The sequence below is a fragment of the Nicotiana tabacum genome, chromosome 19 (genome assembly GCF_000715075.1).
Source record: "Nicotiana tabacum cultivar K326 chromosome 19, ASM71507v2, whole genome shotgun sequence".
In the NCBI taxonomy this organism is placed as follows: Eukaryota; Viridiplantae; Streptophyta; class Magnoliopsida; order Solanales; family Solanaceae; genus Nicotiana; species Nicotiana tabacum.
In genome coordinates this window covers 76,503,065-76,521,648 of record NC_134098.1, presented here as the reverse complement: position 1 = coordinate 76,521,648, position 18,584 = coordinate 76,503,065, and positions in this window count along the sequence as shown.

Here is an 18,584-nt window from a genome sequence, read left to right as displayed (position 1 = left end):
AAAATTATCCAAATTTCCAACTTTCGCCAAATGACCCCTTAATGATCTACGGACCTCCAAATCCACTTTCGGACGCGCTCCCAATACCGGAATCACCATACGAAGCTATTCCCAGACTCGGAATTCCAAACGGACATCGATAACATTGAAATACACTTCAACCCAAATTTATGGAATTCTTCTAAAATGCTAACTTCCACAATAGGCGCCGAAACGCTCCCGGGTCATCCAAAATCTGATCCGAACATACGCCCAGGTCCAAAATCATCATACGAACCTGCTGGGACCTTCAAATCCCGATTCCGAGGTCGTTTACTCTGAAATCTAATCTTAGTCAATTCTTTCAACTTAAAGCTTTCGAAATAAGAATTTCCTTTCCAATCCAACTCTGAACTTCCCGAAATTCAATTCAGACCATACACATAAGTTATAATACCTGAAGTGAAACTTCTCATGGCCTCAAACTGCCGAACGACGCGCTAGAGCTCAAAACGACCGGTCGGGTCGTTACATTTACGATTAGATTTTTTTTAAAGAGTACAAAAAAAGTTAGTTTATTTATTTTATTCTTGATCTTCCCGAATTACATATGATACGTAGGCAACCCACATCAGGTTCGACCGAATCATCTAAACAAAAAAAAAAGAAAAAAGTGAAAGAAAAAATAAAAAAAATAAAAAGAGTGTTTATTCTAACATGTTTGTTGTTTTGAAATAAAAGCTAGTAAAAGGTGGTCGGTTTGACGGTTTGCAATGGCAAGTCACAGAAACAATCCACGATCCTTCAAAAATTAAGCAACATCTCAACCAGTGGAACAAGTACCATTGTTGTTGATCCATCCAAGGTCATAAAAAGGCAAGTAAACAAGTTGTGGTGAAAAATCAAAATGGAAGGCAAATGTTGGTTTGACTTTACCAGATTTAAGTAATAGGACATGCCCTGCTCGGGATGATTTTATGATGGGGAGACATGATAATTCTTCCAAGTCCTTTGGTAAATAAGTTGTTTTGAAATTTCCCATGCCATCAGTACTGAAATCCGACAGCCAATATTTTGAACGGTTCGGTCAAAAAATCAAAATTTGAGTGCTGAATCAAAAGCAATAAAAATGATTGAATGCTGTAGTAATGCTGATGTGGAAATTTGTGGCTAAGATATCGCTTAGCAACTGGAAAGTCACTCCTCTTTTAGCCAGGGAGGAGTCTTGGTAGCTTATTTTATCGTCTTTTATGTTATCTGGGTTATCCAGAGTTGTTATCCAGATTTCAGTTTGTTTGTCTTGTCGTCAAATCCTTCTATCCGTTATTCAATGAAATACAGTTTGTCCTTTTGTGCCATTCTATGCTTAGTTTTTCGCCGCTAGTTCTAGTGACATGACATGCATGCGAAATTTTTGTCCAGATCCTAGAAAATTGATTTAGTATTGAATTGATAACTGAGAAAAAAACACTTTTGAGGATGAATAAAGAGTCAAAATACTTTGGAATTAAGCTCGAGTAAAATTCATGTGGAACTAGAATAGTCATACCCATGGAGGTTAATGATCTTTACCTTCAAATCATTGTGAATGTCGGGTTTGAGGAAGAACCAATTGAAGTTTGGTGAAAAGTTTGATATTAATGGATGGAAAGTGTCTTTCGACCACGACACACCAAGAAAACAGACATGTTCATCAATGTTGTGACCGCGAAAAGATAGCATGATTGGCCATTCTCGAAGCTAGGAGGCCCTTTTTCTGCTTCCCACACACTTTATACCCTTTGTTACCCCTTTTGAGTCTGTATTATTTTCTTTGACCACCCTCTTTTGGAATCAAGTTTAGAGTCAAAAGTTTAAAAAAAAAATATGAAAAAAAATGAAAAGAAAAAGAACAGTCAAAGGTCCATGCCCCCAGAAAATAAAAGTTGGGGCAACTTGTTTTGAAAACAAAAAAAAAAAATAAGAAAAGAAGAAAAGAAAAAAAAAGAAAAAAAAAAAGACAAAGAAAAAGAAAGAAAGATGAAAAAAATTAGTTAGGTCACATGTTTGAACTACGTTTGACCTGATTCCTTAAAACAGAAGGATACGTAGGCAGCCTTACATGGTTCGGTCCAACCAAATACGAATTCACAAAAACAAAATCCAGTATCTAAAACTGGGGCATGAGTTTGTTTTAGTTTTTGAAAGAGTCGATTCCAAGAATTGTAAAGTATATGACCCCCATCATTGAGTCTTTTGAACTTTCATACCGTCCTTTATTTCTAACCATATCCAAAAGCCTTCCAAATAAGACCTCCTGATCAGTTTTGAGAATGCCAAGGGAAATTCGCAATGAGCAATGTTTGTCATATGAAGGACATGGTCATGGTTCTCACTCAAGGAATCAAGAAAAAAAACAGAAAAAGAGAAATGATGAGAGAGTCTTACTAGTGAAAACCCTCACAGGAACTGTAAGACGACGATAAGTAGAGATAAATAAATGAGAGAGACTAATTGGTGAAAACCTCTTGGGGCACCACTAGCCGAAAGTGAGTCGTGAAACTGATGCAAAGAATTAACACAAATAAGCTCGACTTCAAAGCCCGAAGAAATAACTAAAGGAATGATTAGATCAGTTTGATAGATCAGGCTGGTGAGTCCAAAATGCATGTCACGATCATTAAGGCTAGTTACCTCATTTAAAAAAAATAAAAAAAATAAAGCCTCTTCCTTCTTTATAAAAAAAATAAATTCTCTTCTTTCTTTCCTGACTTAGGCATCTCTTGTTAATATTGTTTCTTCGCATCATGATGTCATTTGCTTTGAATCAGTCCTTGTCAAAACAAGCAAGAAAAGATTTCAAAATCTGCTACTAGCTTTTCAGTTGCACAAAGTAGATTTGGCCAGCACACTCAATTGTTACAGTCAACATGTCTTGAGGATTCGTGTAATACGAAGGTTTCCCCCAAAAGATGCTCATGCCGGCTCATTTGTCTAAGGCAAGCAAAGAAAAATTGCAAGGTTAGGTTTTCTGTAGTACTGAATAGAGACTATAAAGTGTGTATATCACGCAAAAGGTGCATACCCAGTTGCGATTCTCTTTGACAAACAAATTGCTCAAAAGGCAAGAAGTCATTCAAGATATCAGAAAAGGTCACCTAAGCAAAGATCTCTATTTGGAATAAGGCCTGATTGATCCACAAATACAAATGGTATTGGGTGTGAAACAACCAGGGTTGATACAGAGCAAAAGTCTCTTGAAAGCAACAACAAAGTCTCCCAGTAGTGCATCCAACTACCAATACTGTCGGTCTCCCAAAAGCGAATGGGCACAAGGCCAAGCTGCCAAAGACATCAAGGCCATAAACCGATCACCACTTTTGAAACTCACAAAAATTTTCTTTATTTGAAACATGAACAAAGCAGTGCAAAGAAGGTGGTTCAAAAAAAAGAAAAAAAAAAGAGAAAAATAAAAAAAAATGATGAAAAAAGAAAAGAGAAAAAAAAAGAGCAGTCAAAGGGAAGTTTCTCAAGTCTTTGCATTTATTTGTCTTTCTAGTATGCATAAAATCATGCTATTATTCTTCACGTTTTCCTCCTAGGGTAATACATCCTAGTCTGATGGATTTTTCTCCCAATAAAAAAATCTTAATATGATGAATCTTTCTCCTAAGATAAAAAGACCTAGTCTGATAAATTTTCTCCTAGGATAGAAGTCTTAGTCTAATGAATCTTTCTCCTAAGATAAATAAAACCTAGTCTAATGAATTTTCTCCTAGGATAGAAGTCTTAGTCTGATGAATCTTTCTCCTAAGATATAAAAACCTAGTTTGATGAATTTTCTCCTAGGATAGAACTCTTAGTCTGATGGATCTTTCTCCTGAGATAACAAAAAAATGACCTAGTCTGATGAAATTTCTCCAAAGATTGAAGTCTTAGTCTAATGAATTTTTCTCCTAAGATAAGAAAACCTAGTCTGATGAATTTTCTCCTAGGATAAAAATCTTAGTTTAATGAATCTTTCTCCTAAGATAACAAAAAAAAGACCTAGTCTGATGAACTTTCTCCTAGGATCGAAGTCTTAGTCTGATGAATTTTTCTCCTAAGATAAGAAAACCTAGTCTGATGAATTTTCTCCTACGATAGAAATCTTAGTTTGATGAATCTTTCTCCTAAGATAACAAAAAAAAGGACCTAGTCTGATGAACTTTCTCCTATGATCGAAGTCTTAGTCTGATGAATGTTTCTCCTAAGATAAGAAAACCTAGTCTGATGAATTTTCTCCTAGGATATGAATCTTAGTCTGGTGAATCTTTCTCTTGAGATAACAAAAAAAATCTAGTCTGATGAATCTTTCTCCTAAGATAAGGAAACCTAGTCTGATGATTTTCTCATAGGATAGAAATCTTAGTCTGATAAATCTTTCTCCTAAGATAACAAAAATAAAGACCTAGTCTGATGAACTTTCTCCTAGGATAGACGTCTTAGTCTGATGAATCTTTCTCCTAAGATAAGAAAACCTAGTCTGATAAATTTTCTCCTAGGATATAAATCTTAGTCTGATGAATCTTTCTCCTAAGATAATAAATTAGAAAACCTAGTTTGATGAACTTTCTCCTAGGATAGACGTCTTAGTCTGATGAATCTTTCTCCTAAGATAAAAAATCAAGTCTGATGAATTTTTTTTCTAGGATAATTAAAAAAAAGAAGTCTGGATTTTTTAAAAAAAGGGTCATTTGTTCATGCCCTCAGAAAATAAGCGTTGGGCAATTTGTTTAAAAGAATGATTTTCTCAACAAAAAAAAAATCCTTCATGGTTCATTTTAGCATAGGGTACACAATTTCCTAGTCTCGTTTTCCAACATAGGGTTTCCACTCCCTAATTGATTTTATTTTAGATATAGGGTCTCCACTCCCTAGTCTTCTTTTTCAATATAGGGTCTCCACTTCCTAGTTAATTTTATTTTAGACATAGGGTCTCCACTCCCTAGTTGATTTTATTTTAGACATAGGGTCTCCACTCCCTATTCTCCTTTCCAACATAGGGTTTCTACACCCTAGTTGATTTGATCTTAAATGCAGGGTACACAACTACCTGATATCTTTGCCAATATAGGTTATACCATTCCCTAGCCACATTTTCCCAACATAAGGTACACCAATCCTTAATTGAGACATCTTTTTGAAAATAAAGGAATACCATTCAAAAAAAAATCATCATCATCTTTTCAGGGTAAACTATTCCCGACCTTTTATTGCTTTCAATAAAGAAATAGTTTAGAATTTTGTTAAACTAACTCACGAAAAATTTTGTTCGTTTGTTTGTTTTGGTGTCTAAGCAGGTTTTACCTCAATGCACAAGGTTCGAGATGACCAAAAGAAGAAGTCTCAACCCAGAATAAAAGAAAACAAAAAAGAAGTAAATCCAAAATGCAGAAGCAGATGAAAGATGTGAAATGCTCAAGACATGACTGAAGTCACGAGCTCTGCATTCCCCGTTTATATCAGAAGAAGCCATAGAAGAATGAACTAGCACCTGCAAGGTTCAAATCAAAAGTCTGCATGAAGAACCATTCAAGACTCAAGATCAAGCTTTGGAAGACTTATAGATAGGAATCTTGTAACTCATAGCTGATAGGCATGTTTAGTTCCTTTTGATTTTGATTTTGATTTTGATGTAATAACAGAACCACGGACCGGAGCCTCGACGGAACCTCACTCGACTCTCGAACTCATCACTCCATCCTTTAACCCATTTGAACTACACGCGACATGATTCTCTTATAACCCGGGATATGTAGGTTGTCCAAAACCAGGACTCGGTTGCACTCTTTTCTCTCATTTCTTCCCTTTTGAATAATGGTATGGTCAAAAATTAGTCACATGGCTCACCTTGTCTTTGCCTGAAAACTCTTCATGTTTCCAAGCAAAGAGGAGCATGTTGTGAGCACCTAATTTTTGACCATAATCGAAATTTTCACCACTTTTTAGTATGTAAATATCTTTGAGTTTAAACTACATATTTTAGCTTTTATTTTACCTTTTATGAATTTTTCTTTAAAAAAATAAAAATCACAAAAGATTCACATTTTTGAATTACTAGCTTTTTTTTAATTCGCAAAAGAAAAGAAATTCACAAAAATATGTTTTTCTTCTAAGACTAACAATTTTATAACTTTTTCCTTAATAGTTTCTTATATTTTTCTAGTTTTTAGTTTTAGTGTAGTATCTTTAATTTTGATTATCTTTAATAAATAAAAAAGAAAAAAAGAACCAATGCAAAAATGTCACTTAGCAAGATTCTTCCATATCTTTTGTAACAAACTCACATGCTCTCACTCAAAAACTCACATGCACATACACACTCTTATTTTCTCGGCCACCAATTAATTCCTAAACATACACCTCTATATCTTTCACTCACTCACACAATTAAAAGGACACACACACACGAAAATAGATCTGGAGAAGAAACAGAAAACAAAGGGACGGAGGTCAAAAAATGGGGGGAGGAGCTGAAGGAAAAAACGCAGCCTTCCTCTTTCTTCTCCAGCACTGAAAATACCATGTCTCACCACCCAAGCACTCCCATCTTCTTCCTTAAACCACCAGTAAAAGGCCAGCCATGAAAGGCAGCTAAACCATCTCCAAAAAGGCACCAAAACCCACCCATAACGACCTCCAAAGCCACCCCATTTCAACTCCAAAAATGAGCTGAAAATTATCCATAAACCAGCCGTTAAACCACCTCAAAACAGCTGCAAAAATGTCCAAAAACAGTCCGAAAATTAGCTCCAAAACACCATCATTTTTAGCCCCAAAATCGACACCAAAACACCAGTTGAAACGCCCATTCAAAACCATCGAAATCTGCCCCAACTTCACGTTAAAATAGCCCCAAATTTACTAAAATAAACGACCATGAACGAAGCTCCAAAAATCGAGCTACGTCGCATCATTGACACCACCTAAAATATGGAAAACAGTCCCCTTTCACACAAAAATAGCAACTCCAAAAATTGAGTTCGGGGTAGACGTCAAGTTTCTCTGGTTGGGTCTCTGTCGTGGTCTTGTGTACCAGTCATTTGATCTTCTTTCTGTCGATTGCTTGCCTCCGATTGTTGAGGTTTGTTTGCTGGGAGATTCCATATTAATTCAACTCATTTGTTTGAAAAGAAATCTTTTGCAAAGAAGGTGCATCTCTTTATGTCTAATATTGTGTTTGGCTAGTTTTCATGCTTATAAATATTGTTATATTGTTGTTATGTGGTTTAATTTAGTTGTTGATCCAATATGTGATTAACGTTCGCGGATATAAATTTGCATAAAAATAATGACCTGATAAATGATTTAATTAGGAGATGATGTTTTTACTTTGATACTAGCTTATTAATCATGTTGTTAATCAATTATCATGATTATGCACACATTCACGTGACATAGTACGATTTTCCAAATTAAAAGCAAAATACGCGTTCGCAAGACTTTGGCCAAACAATCTTAATTATTAACAATGTGTTATTGATTGTGTACACGTTCGCGTGATATAATTTCGAAACACCAAATAAAACGAGTACACGTATGCATGACGCGTTTCAAGATAATTTCATAATTATGAATAATCAAGCAATTAAAAGCGGTTTAAGGCAAAAATGCATAAATTTTCCTAGAACACGTAATAATCCGTTGATTAAGCCAGGTATAAATTGCAAAGCGACCGTGCTAAAATCATGAAATTCGGGAATGCCTCACACCTTCTCTCGGGTTAACAGAATTCCTTACCCGGTCTTCTGTATTCGCAGACCATAATTCAGAGTCAAAACTTTCCTCGATTAGGGATTTAAAAATTGGTGACTTGGAACAACTAAAAAACTCCATTCCAAGTGGTGACTCTTTAAAATTAAATAAAATTGATCCCTTTTCGAATAATGTCACTTTAATTAAAAAAACTACCAAGTCTCCGACATTGAAGTGTCGAAGGTTGGTTCTTCGATTATAATATCTCTTGATACGCTACTTTTGGGTGGCCAACAGGACAAAGGCTGCTTCGCGCCTTTTATCCAATAAATCTAGGTTCGTGTTCATAGCTTCGCCGTTTGATCCCTCGGTTGCATACCGGAATCTAAGGCTTGGATCTCCGACTTCGACCGATATTAGAGCTTCAACGCCGTAAACTAGTGAGAACGGGGTGACCCCGGTGCTGGACTTCGAGGTCATTCAGTATGCCTATAAGACTTCGGGCAGGATTTCCTTCCATCTTCCTTTGACATCAATTAACCTCTTTCTGAGGTTTTGGAGTATGGTTTTGTTGGTCGATTCTGTTTGTCCGTTCCCACTAGGGTGGTAGGGCGTTGATAGTATCCTTTTGATCTTATGATCTTCGAGAAACTTGCTTACCTTGCTGCCGATGAATTGTTTCCCATTGTCGCACGCGACCTTGGCCGGCAATCCGAATCGGCATATGATATGATCCCAAATAAAGTCGATAACTTATTTCTCCCTGAACTTTTCATATGCCTGGGCTTCCACCCACTTAGAAAAATAGTCAATCATAAATAATATAAATTGAGCCTTACCGGGTGCCCATAGAAAGGGGCCGACAATATCCATTCCCCACTTCATCAACAACCATGGTGACAAAATCAAATGCAGCAGCTCCCCGGCTGATGAATCATCGGGGCGTGTCTTTGACATTCATCACATTTTCGTACAAACTCATTTTCATCCTTTTCCATATCAATCCAGTAATAGCCGGCTCTGATAACTTTTCGAACCAATGATTCAATGCCTAAATGGTTTCCATAGGTGCCTTCGTGGATTTTCCTTAAAATGTACTCGGTGTCCCCTTGTCCTAGACATATCATGAGTGGGCCATCGAATGTTCTTCTGAACATGGTTCTGTCTTCGGATAGAATAAACTGGGCTGCCTTTGTATGTAGGGCTCTCGATTCCTTTGGATCCGATGGCAGTTTTCCGGTCCTTAAGTATTCTATATATTTATTTCTCCAGTCCCAAGTTAGGCTCGTTAAGTTAATCTCAGCTTGACATTCTTCCACAATTGATCTCATAAGTTGTACGACTGCCCCTCGAGTTGAACTTGTCGTCCTTGACTGATAACCCTAGGTTAGCAAGGGCATCGACCTCACTGTTTTGATCCCGAGGTACGTGTCGCAAAGTCCATTCTTTGAATCGATGCAATGTTACCTGTAATTTATCCAGGTACCTTTGCATTCATTCTTCTCTGACCTCGAACGTCTCATTAACTTGGTTTACCACAAGGAGGGAGTCGCACTTAGCTTCATTTAACTCTACCCCCAAGCTCTTAGCTAGTTCGAGACCTGCAATAATGGCCTCATATTCGGCCTCATTGTTAGTCAATTTCACAGTCCTAATAGATTGTCTAACCACATTGCCTGTTGGTGGCTTCAATACGATGCCAAGTCCGGATCCTTTTGCGTTCAAGGCGTCGTCCGTAAAGAGGGTCCAGATCCCCGAGGAGGTCCCTGAATTGATTAATAACTCTCTTTCGACCTCGGGTATTAGGGCCGGCGTAAAGTCAGCTACAAAGTCTGCCAAAATTTGAGACTTAATGGCGGTTCGGGGCGATATTTAATATTGTACCCACTGATTTCTACGGCCCATTTGGCCAACCGGCCCGAGAGCTTGGGTTTATGCATAACATTCCTCAATGGGTAAGTAGTCACGACATATATGGGGTGACACTGGAAGTATGGTTTTAGCTTTCTAGAGGCGCTTAGCAGAGCAAGCGCCAGTTTTTCTAGGTGAGGATACCTAGTTTTGGCCTCACCTAGGGTCCTGCTAACATATTAAATTGGAAATTGCGTACCTTTCTCTTCCCAGACCAGGACCACACTTACCACTATCTCCGATACTGCCAAGTTCAAGTATAGTTATTCGTCTATCTTCGGCGTGTGGAGCAGCGGTGGGCTCAATAAATACCGCTTGAGTTCTTCCAAGGCCCGTTGGCACTCCGGGGTCCACGAAAATTTATTCTTCTTCTTCAATAGTGTGAAGAACCGGTGGCTCTTGTCGGAGGACCTCAAAATGAATCGCCCAAGGGCGGCTATGCGCCTGGTTAATCTTTGCACGGCTTTCACATTGTACACAACCGTGATATCTTCGATGGCTTTGATCTTGTCGGGGTTGATCTCGATTCCCCAGTTGGATACCATGAATCTGAGGAATTTGCCTGACCCAACTCCAAATGCAAATTTCTGTGGGTTTAGCTTCTTATTATATTTCTTCAATATGCTAAAGGTCCCTGTAAATGTTTTAAATGGTCCTCTGCTCGCAGGGACTTAACCAACATATCATCAATATAAACCTCCATTGAGTTTCCTATTTGTTCCTCGAATATTCGATTTACTAGGCGTTTGTAAGTGGCACCGGCATTTTTTAACCCGAATGGCATCACGTTATAGCAGTAGGTGTCGTATTTAGTAATGGAGGAGGTTTTTTCCTGGTCACCCGGGTCCATCTATATTTGGTTGTACCGGAATAGGCATCGAGAAAACTGAGAATCTTGTGGCCGATCGTGGCATCGATCATGCGATCGATGTTGGGCAAAGGGAAAGAGTCCTTGGGACATGCCTTATTCACATCCTTATAGTCTACACACATTTTTGGTTTATTCCCTTTTTAAGGACTACCACTACGTTCGCTAATCAATCCGGGTATTTGACCTCCCGAATGGAATCTATTTTAAGGAGTTTAGATACTTCGTCCTTGATGAAAGCATATTTGATCTCGGACTGGGGTCTCCTCTTCTATTTCACTGGATGGGATTTAGAGTCCAGTCTTAGCTTATAAGTGGTTATCTCCGGCGGGATCCCTGTCATGTCAAGGTGGGACCAAGAGAAATAATCTATGTTTGGTATAAGAAACTGAATGAGTTTTTTCCTGAGCTCCGGGTTTTACCCCGTGCCCTGGTATACCTTTCGATCGGGTAGGTGCTCGACCAATATGACCTATTATAGCTCCTCGACCATCGATCTTGTGGCATCGAAATCATCGGGGGCTATAAAAGACCTGGGTACCCTATAGTCATAATCATCGTCTTCATCAGGCCCCTGTTTATCTAGTTGGATCGGAGCTGGTGTCGGTAATTGCTATTTAGTTTCTAGCTTTGTGACCAAACTCAGGCCTTTTGTCATTGTAAGTGCGGATACCGGAATCACCTCTTCGACCACAAACATCTTCTTTGCGACTGGCTGTTCTCCGTAGATTGTTTTGACTCCGCCAGGTGTTGGGAATTTCAATACATGGTGTAGTGTCGAGGACACTGCTTCATGTTGTGAATCCACGGCCTCCCGAACAAAGCGTTGTACCTCATGTCTCCTTTGATCACATAAAACTTAGCTTCCTGGATGGTTCTGGCGGTGTTCACGGGTAATGTTATCTCTCCCTTAGTGATTTCACATGCCATGTTGAATCCGTTTAGAACTCGGGTTGCATGTATGATTTGGTCTTGTAGACCGAGATGCTCCACGACCCTCGATCGGATGATGTTGGATGAGCTACCTGGATCAATTAACACACACTTAACTCAAACTTTATTTACGAGTACAGATATTACCAGTGCATCATTGTGGGGCTATATGATCCCTTCCGCATCCTCGCCATTGAAAGACAAGGTCACTTCTGGTATGTAATCTCGAGTCCGCTTTTCCCTTGTGATGAATACTTTGGTGCGCTTCATCATCGGCCCTTGAGTGACATCGAGCCCACCGATTATCATGTTAATGATGTGTTGAGGTTCCTCCTGTTTGGTCTGTTTGTTAGAATCTATATTCCTGAAATGATTCTTTGCTCGGTCGCTCAGGAATTCTCGAAGGTGCTCGTTGTTGAATAGGCGGGTTACTTCCTCTCTTAACTACCGGTAATACTCCGTTCTGTGGTCGTGAGTGCTATGATATTTACACATCTGGTTAGGATCCCTTTGGGTTAGAACGAATTGTAGAGGTCGAGGCCATTTAGTATCTTTTATGCGTCCGATAATCGATACAATGGCGGCAATATCGACATTAAAATTGTATTCCGATAACCTCAGTGCTTCTTTAGGCCCGATGGGTCTATCAAAGTTGTTTTTGCTCATGAGTCCCCGGTTGCTCTAACCTCAGTCACTTCTCATTTCGTTTCTTATAGGGTTCTGACCAGACCCATTGCTTCTTCGATCTCTATTATACGGCTGGTACCGATCGCTGTTTGGTATTGGTTTAAGATCGATGTCTCTCCTGACTATGTCGATGTTTCTGACGGGATAAACAGACCCCGAAGAGGCCCCGAGTTGATCATCTTCCACTATGATCTTCGATTGATACCGGTTATGCACGTCGGCCCAAGTAACGACCGGATATTCTATCAGATTGTTTTTCAACTGCTGTGAAGCCACCGATCTTCGAACAATGAGTCCTTGGGTGAATACCTGAACTACCCAATCATCAGCGACCGATGGCAGGTCCATTCGTTCCATTTGAAAATGAGATACGAACTCTCTGAGCATCTCGTTATCCTTCTGTTTTACTTTGAAAAGGTTCGATTTTCTGGTCTCGACCTTGATGGCCCCGGCGTGCGCTTTCACAAAAGAATCCGCAAGCATAACAAATAAATTAATAGAATTAGGAGGTAAGTTGTGATACCATATCATAGCCCCTTTTGATAGTGTTTCCCCGAACTTCTTCAATAGGACAGACTCGATCTCATCATCCTCCAAGTCGTTCCCTTTGATGGCACATGTGTAAGAGGTTACATGCTTATTTGGGTCGGTCATTCCGTTATACTTAGCAAACTCGGGCATGCAGAAATTTTTGGGGATCGGCTCTGGAACTGCGCTCGGAGGAAAAGGTTTTTGCACAAACTTCTTGGAATCCAGGCCTTTCAATATCGGCGGTGCTCCTGGGATTTGGTCTACCCTGAAATGGTAAGTTTCCACCTTTTTGTCATTAGCTTCAATTTTCTTCTCCCCTGATTCTATCTGTTTTGTCAGCTCTCCGAGCATCTTTATGATCTCGGGGTTAGCCCCCGATTCAAGTTCATTTGACCTTTCTGCGACCAGTTCATCCCTGCGGGTGTATTTCCTGGGGCGAATCGGGTTCAACCCTTCTCGGTGCACGGCTTTGGTTCTGTAACAGAGTTATCGCTGCCTGTTGAGCATGCAGCATTTTGAAGATCACCCGTAAACTGATCCCGTCTCCTCCAATATTTTGTGTGTTTCGAGTTACCAATCGGGCTCCACCACGGATGCTATTCTCAGGGTCGGTAGGCAAATTTGCTTTGATAGCCATATGTGAATTAGCGTCAATCGGACCCGCGACCGGAATTCCGATGAAATCAACAGGCGGCACCTCGTCACCGGCCGCTATGTTGTTATTTTCACCTTGGTGGTCGGACTAGTTGTCCACATGTAGGGGTGCTGCTGATTGAGAGTTTGACATTTTGTGTTTTAACCTGAAATTAAAGACACTTCAAAGAACAAGCATAAGTGGTGAGTGATATGGAGATTTGTATCAAATAACCACTATTATCCTCAGCCCCACGGTGGGCGCCAAACTGTTTACCCTCAAAATCGGATAACAATTGAATTTATAAGTGGTTTTAAAGATACGTGATCTAACTTGATACAAAACGATAAATCAGTTTGCAATTGAAATAAGTAATGGTTAAGTGAATGCAAACCACAAGAATTGAGCGGTCTTAGCCCTGGAAGGTTAGCCACCCTCGAGCCAAAAACGCCTTGATCGATATCAGAAGAACAATAAGAGAATAATAAGAACTTAAAGAGAATAACAATATATTGCTTTGGGATGCGTGTTACCATCTCCGCTATGAATAATCAAACCCCCATTTATATAGCAGAGGAATCTTACTTTATGTACAATTCTATAAAAGGTAAAAGATCTCTTGATTCACTGATTGCCGGTTCTTTATTGATTCGTGCCGAGATTCACGCCGTAATATCCAACCGGTCACGGATATTTCAGATTTCTGTTAGTTATCTCAGCAATGTTTCTCCGAGCTCGTCCGAGGCTAAGGTCGACACCGAACTTAATGTTCTTCGAAGGCAGGCTTTCCGACCTCGGGTTCTAACTCGGTGGGACTCGAGGTCGATCTTCAGTCCTTGATCGCCACGTTCCAAGCCTAATCTACCAAGTTGTAATCGAGCTCAACTTCGACCGTATACAATATATAATGCACTTATCTCACATGTGTTGTATCAAGGTTTAAATGTTCATTGTGATAGGATTTGGGAATAATTAGGTATAATTGTACAGTTTGACTTATTTGTCTAGAACCTTGCAATGCGTTATAAATGGTTGGAGCACTAATAATTAAGCCTCCAAACGGGTTGTTCATAAAGGTAACAGAGTTAACTTCTTTGTAGATAATTGGTTTTCTAATCCAGGTACCCTACGAAGCAACATTTGTGGACATCTGAACAAATAAACAAATATTTGAAGGGACTATACTATGAATAATTGAATACTATGAATTGACCAGATTGGTGGTACAAAAATTTTATGAAAAGTGCATCATATAAGGAGGAGGCAATTATAGAACATTACTGGTTTCAACTCATTCAAAATCACCACGTGATACCTTTATAAAAAAAAAGACTTGTTTATTTTAAAGATGTTTATTCCGCCCAATCCGAAGAACATATATAATAGACAAACGGGTGAATTACCTGTCGAGTATGGTAATTTATAAAGTTTAAGTTTTATGTATTAAAAGTATAGAAATTATTTAAACGATCAGGTTCATTATTAAGTAATTACAGATAAATCTCTTGAAAAACATTAATTTATATTCTGCCAAAGATTATCGAACCCATTAACTCTACTCCTTTTGAGCCTGGTCTCTTCTTTCTATCATGCTTCAGATTCACCCTTTATCATGTTGAACTATTCCAACCCCGCCCGCTCTCTCTCTCTCTCGATCCACACTTCCAACTTCTTAAAGATTTTTTTAAATAAAAGCTCCCTATATCAGGTTACACATACAAGATAATAAGAGGGTTTTAGAAAATACATCTTTTCACATTGGCTATTCAACTACTAGGTTTAATATTTATATTCTTTAACACATGACTGAAAATCGAAGTTTGATTAATAAGGGCATTCTATGTATCGAGGAAGTGATACTGTCACGATCCAATTTTTCCTCCGTTTGGGTATCGTGATGGCACCTAGTCTTAGGAACTAGGTAAGCCTAACAATAACTAAAACAACAACATTATTAAATAGAATCTCTTAAAATTCTCAAAACCGGTAGTACAAGTCATAAGCTCTACAGAGTGTTTGCTAGAAAACTTCTAAATACAACTGTCCAGAAATAAGAATAAAAAGTACAAAACGAAAAGTTGAAGGTGACTCCGAAGCCTGCGAACGCAGCAACAGGTTTACCTTGAGTCTCCATAGCAACAGTCCACACAACTAGCTAACGAACAAGTACCTGGATCTGCACAAAAAAATGTGCAAAAGTATAGAATGAGCACACCACAGCAGTGCCCAGTAAGTATCAAGACTAACCTCGGTGGAGTAGTGACGAGGAACAGTCAAGACACCCACTGGTCTAATAAACTGAACAGGTATAAATATATGAACAATAGAAACATGACGTCTATATAAAGACTATGCAATTTGGCTCACAATACAGTAATGGCAACCAAGAAGGAAACAACGAGTATCAACAAAATATCATGAAAATGACACAGACAAAGTGAATGGAGCACAACCTAAATCCGGAATCACAAATACAGCAAGGACAAGTAATAACTCAGCGACTATAACTGCCTTTACATCAGATTTTAGTCAACAACTCCACGAGGTACCGAACCTCGAAAAAATTATAATTCACGGGTCTCAATACCTGAACCCTAACACTTGGCATCATGTGTCCTCATAACCGCACAGACGGCTCACGTGCCAATAGAGCCATTCTCACATAGAGTAAAATAAACAAGGGTGAGTATCTATGCTCCACAATATCAAGAACACCTCTTATCCGATAAGAGTGCTTAACTACGTATCTGCTTGTGCAAGTGTCCTACCATAGTCCATGTCAGCAATAAGCATAAGGAAAAAGAACGGACAACACGTCGAATATTTTCTCACAGCTTTCACAAGATAAGGCTCACACAGGTACATATACCACTACACAAATATCAACAACAAGAATGCCCCCAGGCCACAAATCATCACAATTCAATCCCTGACACAGCCCACCTTGTCTCGCCACGTGTACAATAGTAACATAAATGCCCGCCTTGTCTCGCCACACGTGCATAATAATATTCCCACCTTGTCTCGCCACATGCGCAACCCATATATATATATATATATATATATATATATATATATATATATATATATATATATATATATATATATATACACACACACACACACACACACACACATCACGCCGCATGTGCAAATATCAATAGTAATAATAGCACGGCAGAAATCTCGTGCAATCCCATAATAACAACCGCACTACAGAAATCTCGTGCATCACAATAATAACAACCGCACGGTAGAAACCTCGTGCATCACCACAATAAGTGCAATAGCAACAATGACAATAATACAAAGTACGACAAGTAAATCAACTCAAGAACTTTAATTCACAAAGAAATGGTACAACTAATTCACAAGGAATAACCACAGTAAAGAATGCTAGGCGTAAAGAGAACAGCTCAACAAAGTGAAAACTAATGTGTAGCAACGATCCCACAATATACACTTCAACAACAGGGAAGCTAACACGAACCAAATAATGACAAACAAAACAAGTCGACTAAGATATAGGGTATCTAAACTTCTTTTAAGGTTTAGAAAATTATTAAGGGTATTCAACAATTCAATTAAGGATAAGCAGCGGAAAAATAATCATAACCTCAATTAAGACTGAACAATTATAGGATGAAATAATAATAATTCCAAATAAATATAAGCAGTTATGAAAAGATATCATGGTTATAAAAAAGATAACAATTTCAGTTAAGACACATAAGAATCAAGTAACAATAATAGTGGATCATGAAACAATTGATTCTAATTAAGCAGGTAGATGTGAATCTAGTAATTAAGATATATAATCATAACAAGAACAACTATATATTCAATGAATACAAGGACCTAAGAACCCTAAAAGGCCAACTTCCCACAAATAAGCATGTACACGCACTCGTCACCTCGTGTACACGGACTACAATCAACATAGAAGACTTAAATCCTAAGGGGAAGCCCCAACACAAGGTTAGGTAAGATACTTACCTCGAACCAAGCTCAATCAGTCCGTAAGAATGCCCTTTTATCAATTATCCGACTCCGAATGGTCCAAATCTAGCCAAACACAATTGCATATCATGAATACAACCATAATAGACTCATCTAATTAATGAATTCAATATTTTAACAAAAAATCCAAAATTCGCCTTAAAAAGTCGACACGGGCACACGTCTCGGAATCGGATAAAAATCATAAAATACGAACACTCATTCACTCACGAGTCCAACCATATAAGAATTACTCAAATCCGACCACAAATCCCCCTTCAAAACTCAAAATCTTTATTGAAGAAGTTCTTCTAATTTTTCCCAATTTTAACCCCAAAATCCGAAATTAAATGGAGAAAATAACTATAGATTAATGTAGTACAACCAAAAACAAATTAGGAATCATTACCCCAAAGCTTCCTCTGAAAATCCCTCGAAAAATTGCCAAATTCCGAGCTCTCAAGTCCAAAAACGAAGAATGAAATCAAACCCTCGAATTTCTCTTTTCTGCTCAGGCGTGACCGCACCTGCGACATAATTAGCTGCATCTACGCAACCGCAGGTGCGCATGTCCAACCGCACCTGCGCTTCCTCTCACTTCTGCATCCCAGAATCCGCTTCTGCAGAGCCGCTGATGTGCACAAATTCTCCGCACCTGCGGAGACTGCCAAGTCCAGCTCTTTTCGCACCTGCGCCTCCATCTTCGCATCTGCGGGCATCGCAGATGCGAAAGTTTCCTTGCACCTACGACCCCTGGCACTCCTCCACTTTTCCGCTTCTGCTCTTGACTCTCCGCACGTGCGCTCCCGCACCTGGGGTCTCTCCACCGCAGGTACAAAAATACCAGATGCCTGAAGACTTCAGTAGCAACACAAATCCAACTTTTAATCCGTTAAGCACCCGAAACTCACCCGAGGCCCCCGGGACCTCAACCAAACATACCAACCAATCCTAAAACACCATACGAACTTAGTCGAGCCCTCAAATCACATCAACTAATGCTAAAATCACGAATCACCCTCCAATTCAGACTTAAAGAACTTGAAACTTTAGATTTCCACAACCGATGCTAAAACTTATCAAACCACGTCCCATTGACCCCAAATTTTGCGCACAAGTCATATTCAACATCTCAGACCTATTCCAACTTCCGGAATTAGATTCCTACTATGATATCAAAAATTCCACTACCGGTCCAAAACTCCAAAAATTCAACTTTCGCCAATTCAAGTCTAAATAAGCTACGGACCTCAGATTCACAGTCCGGACACGTTCCGAAGTCCAAAATCACCCTACGGAGCTAAAGGAACCGATGAAACACCATTC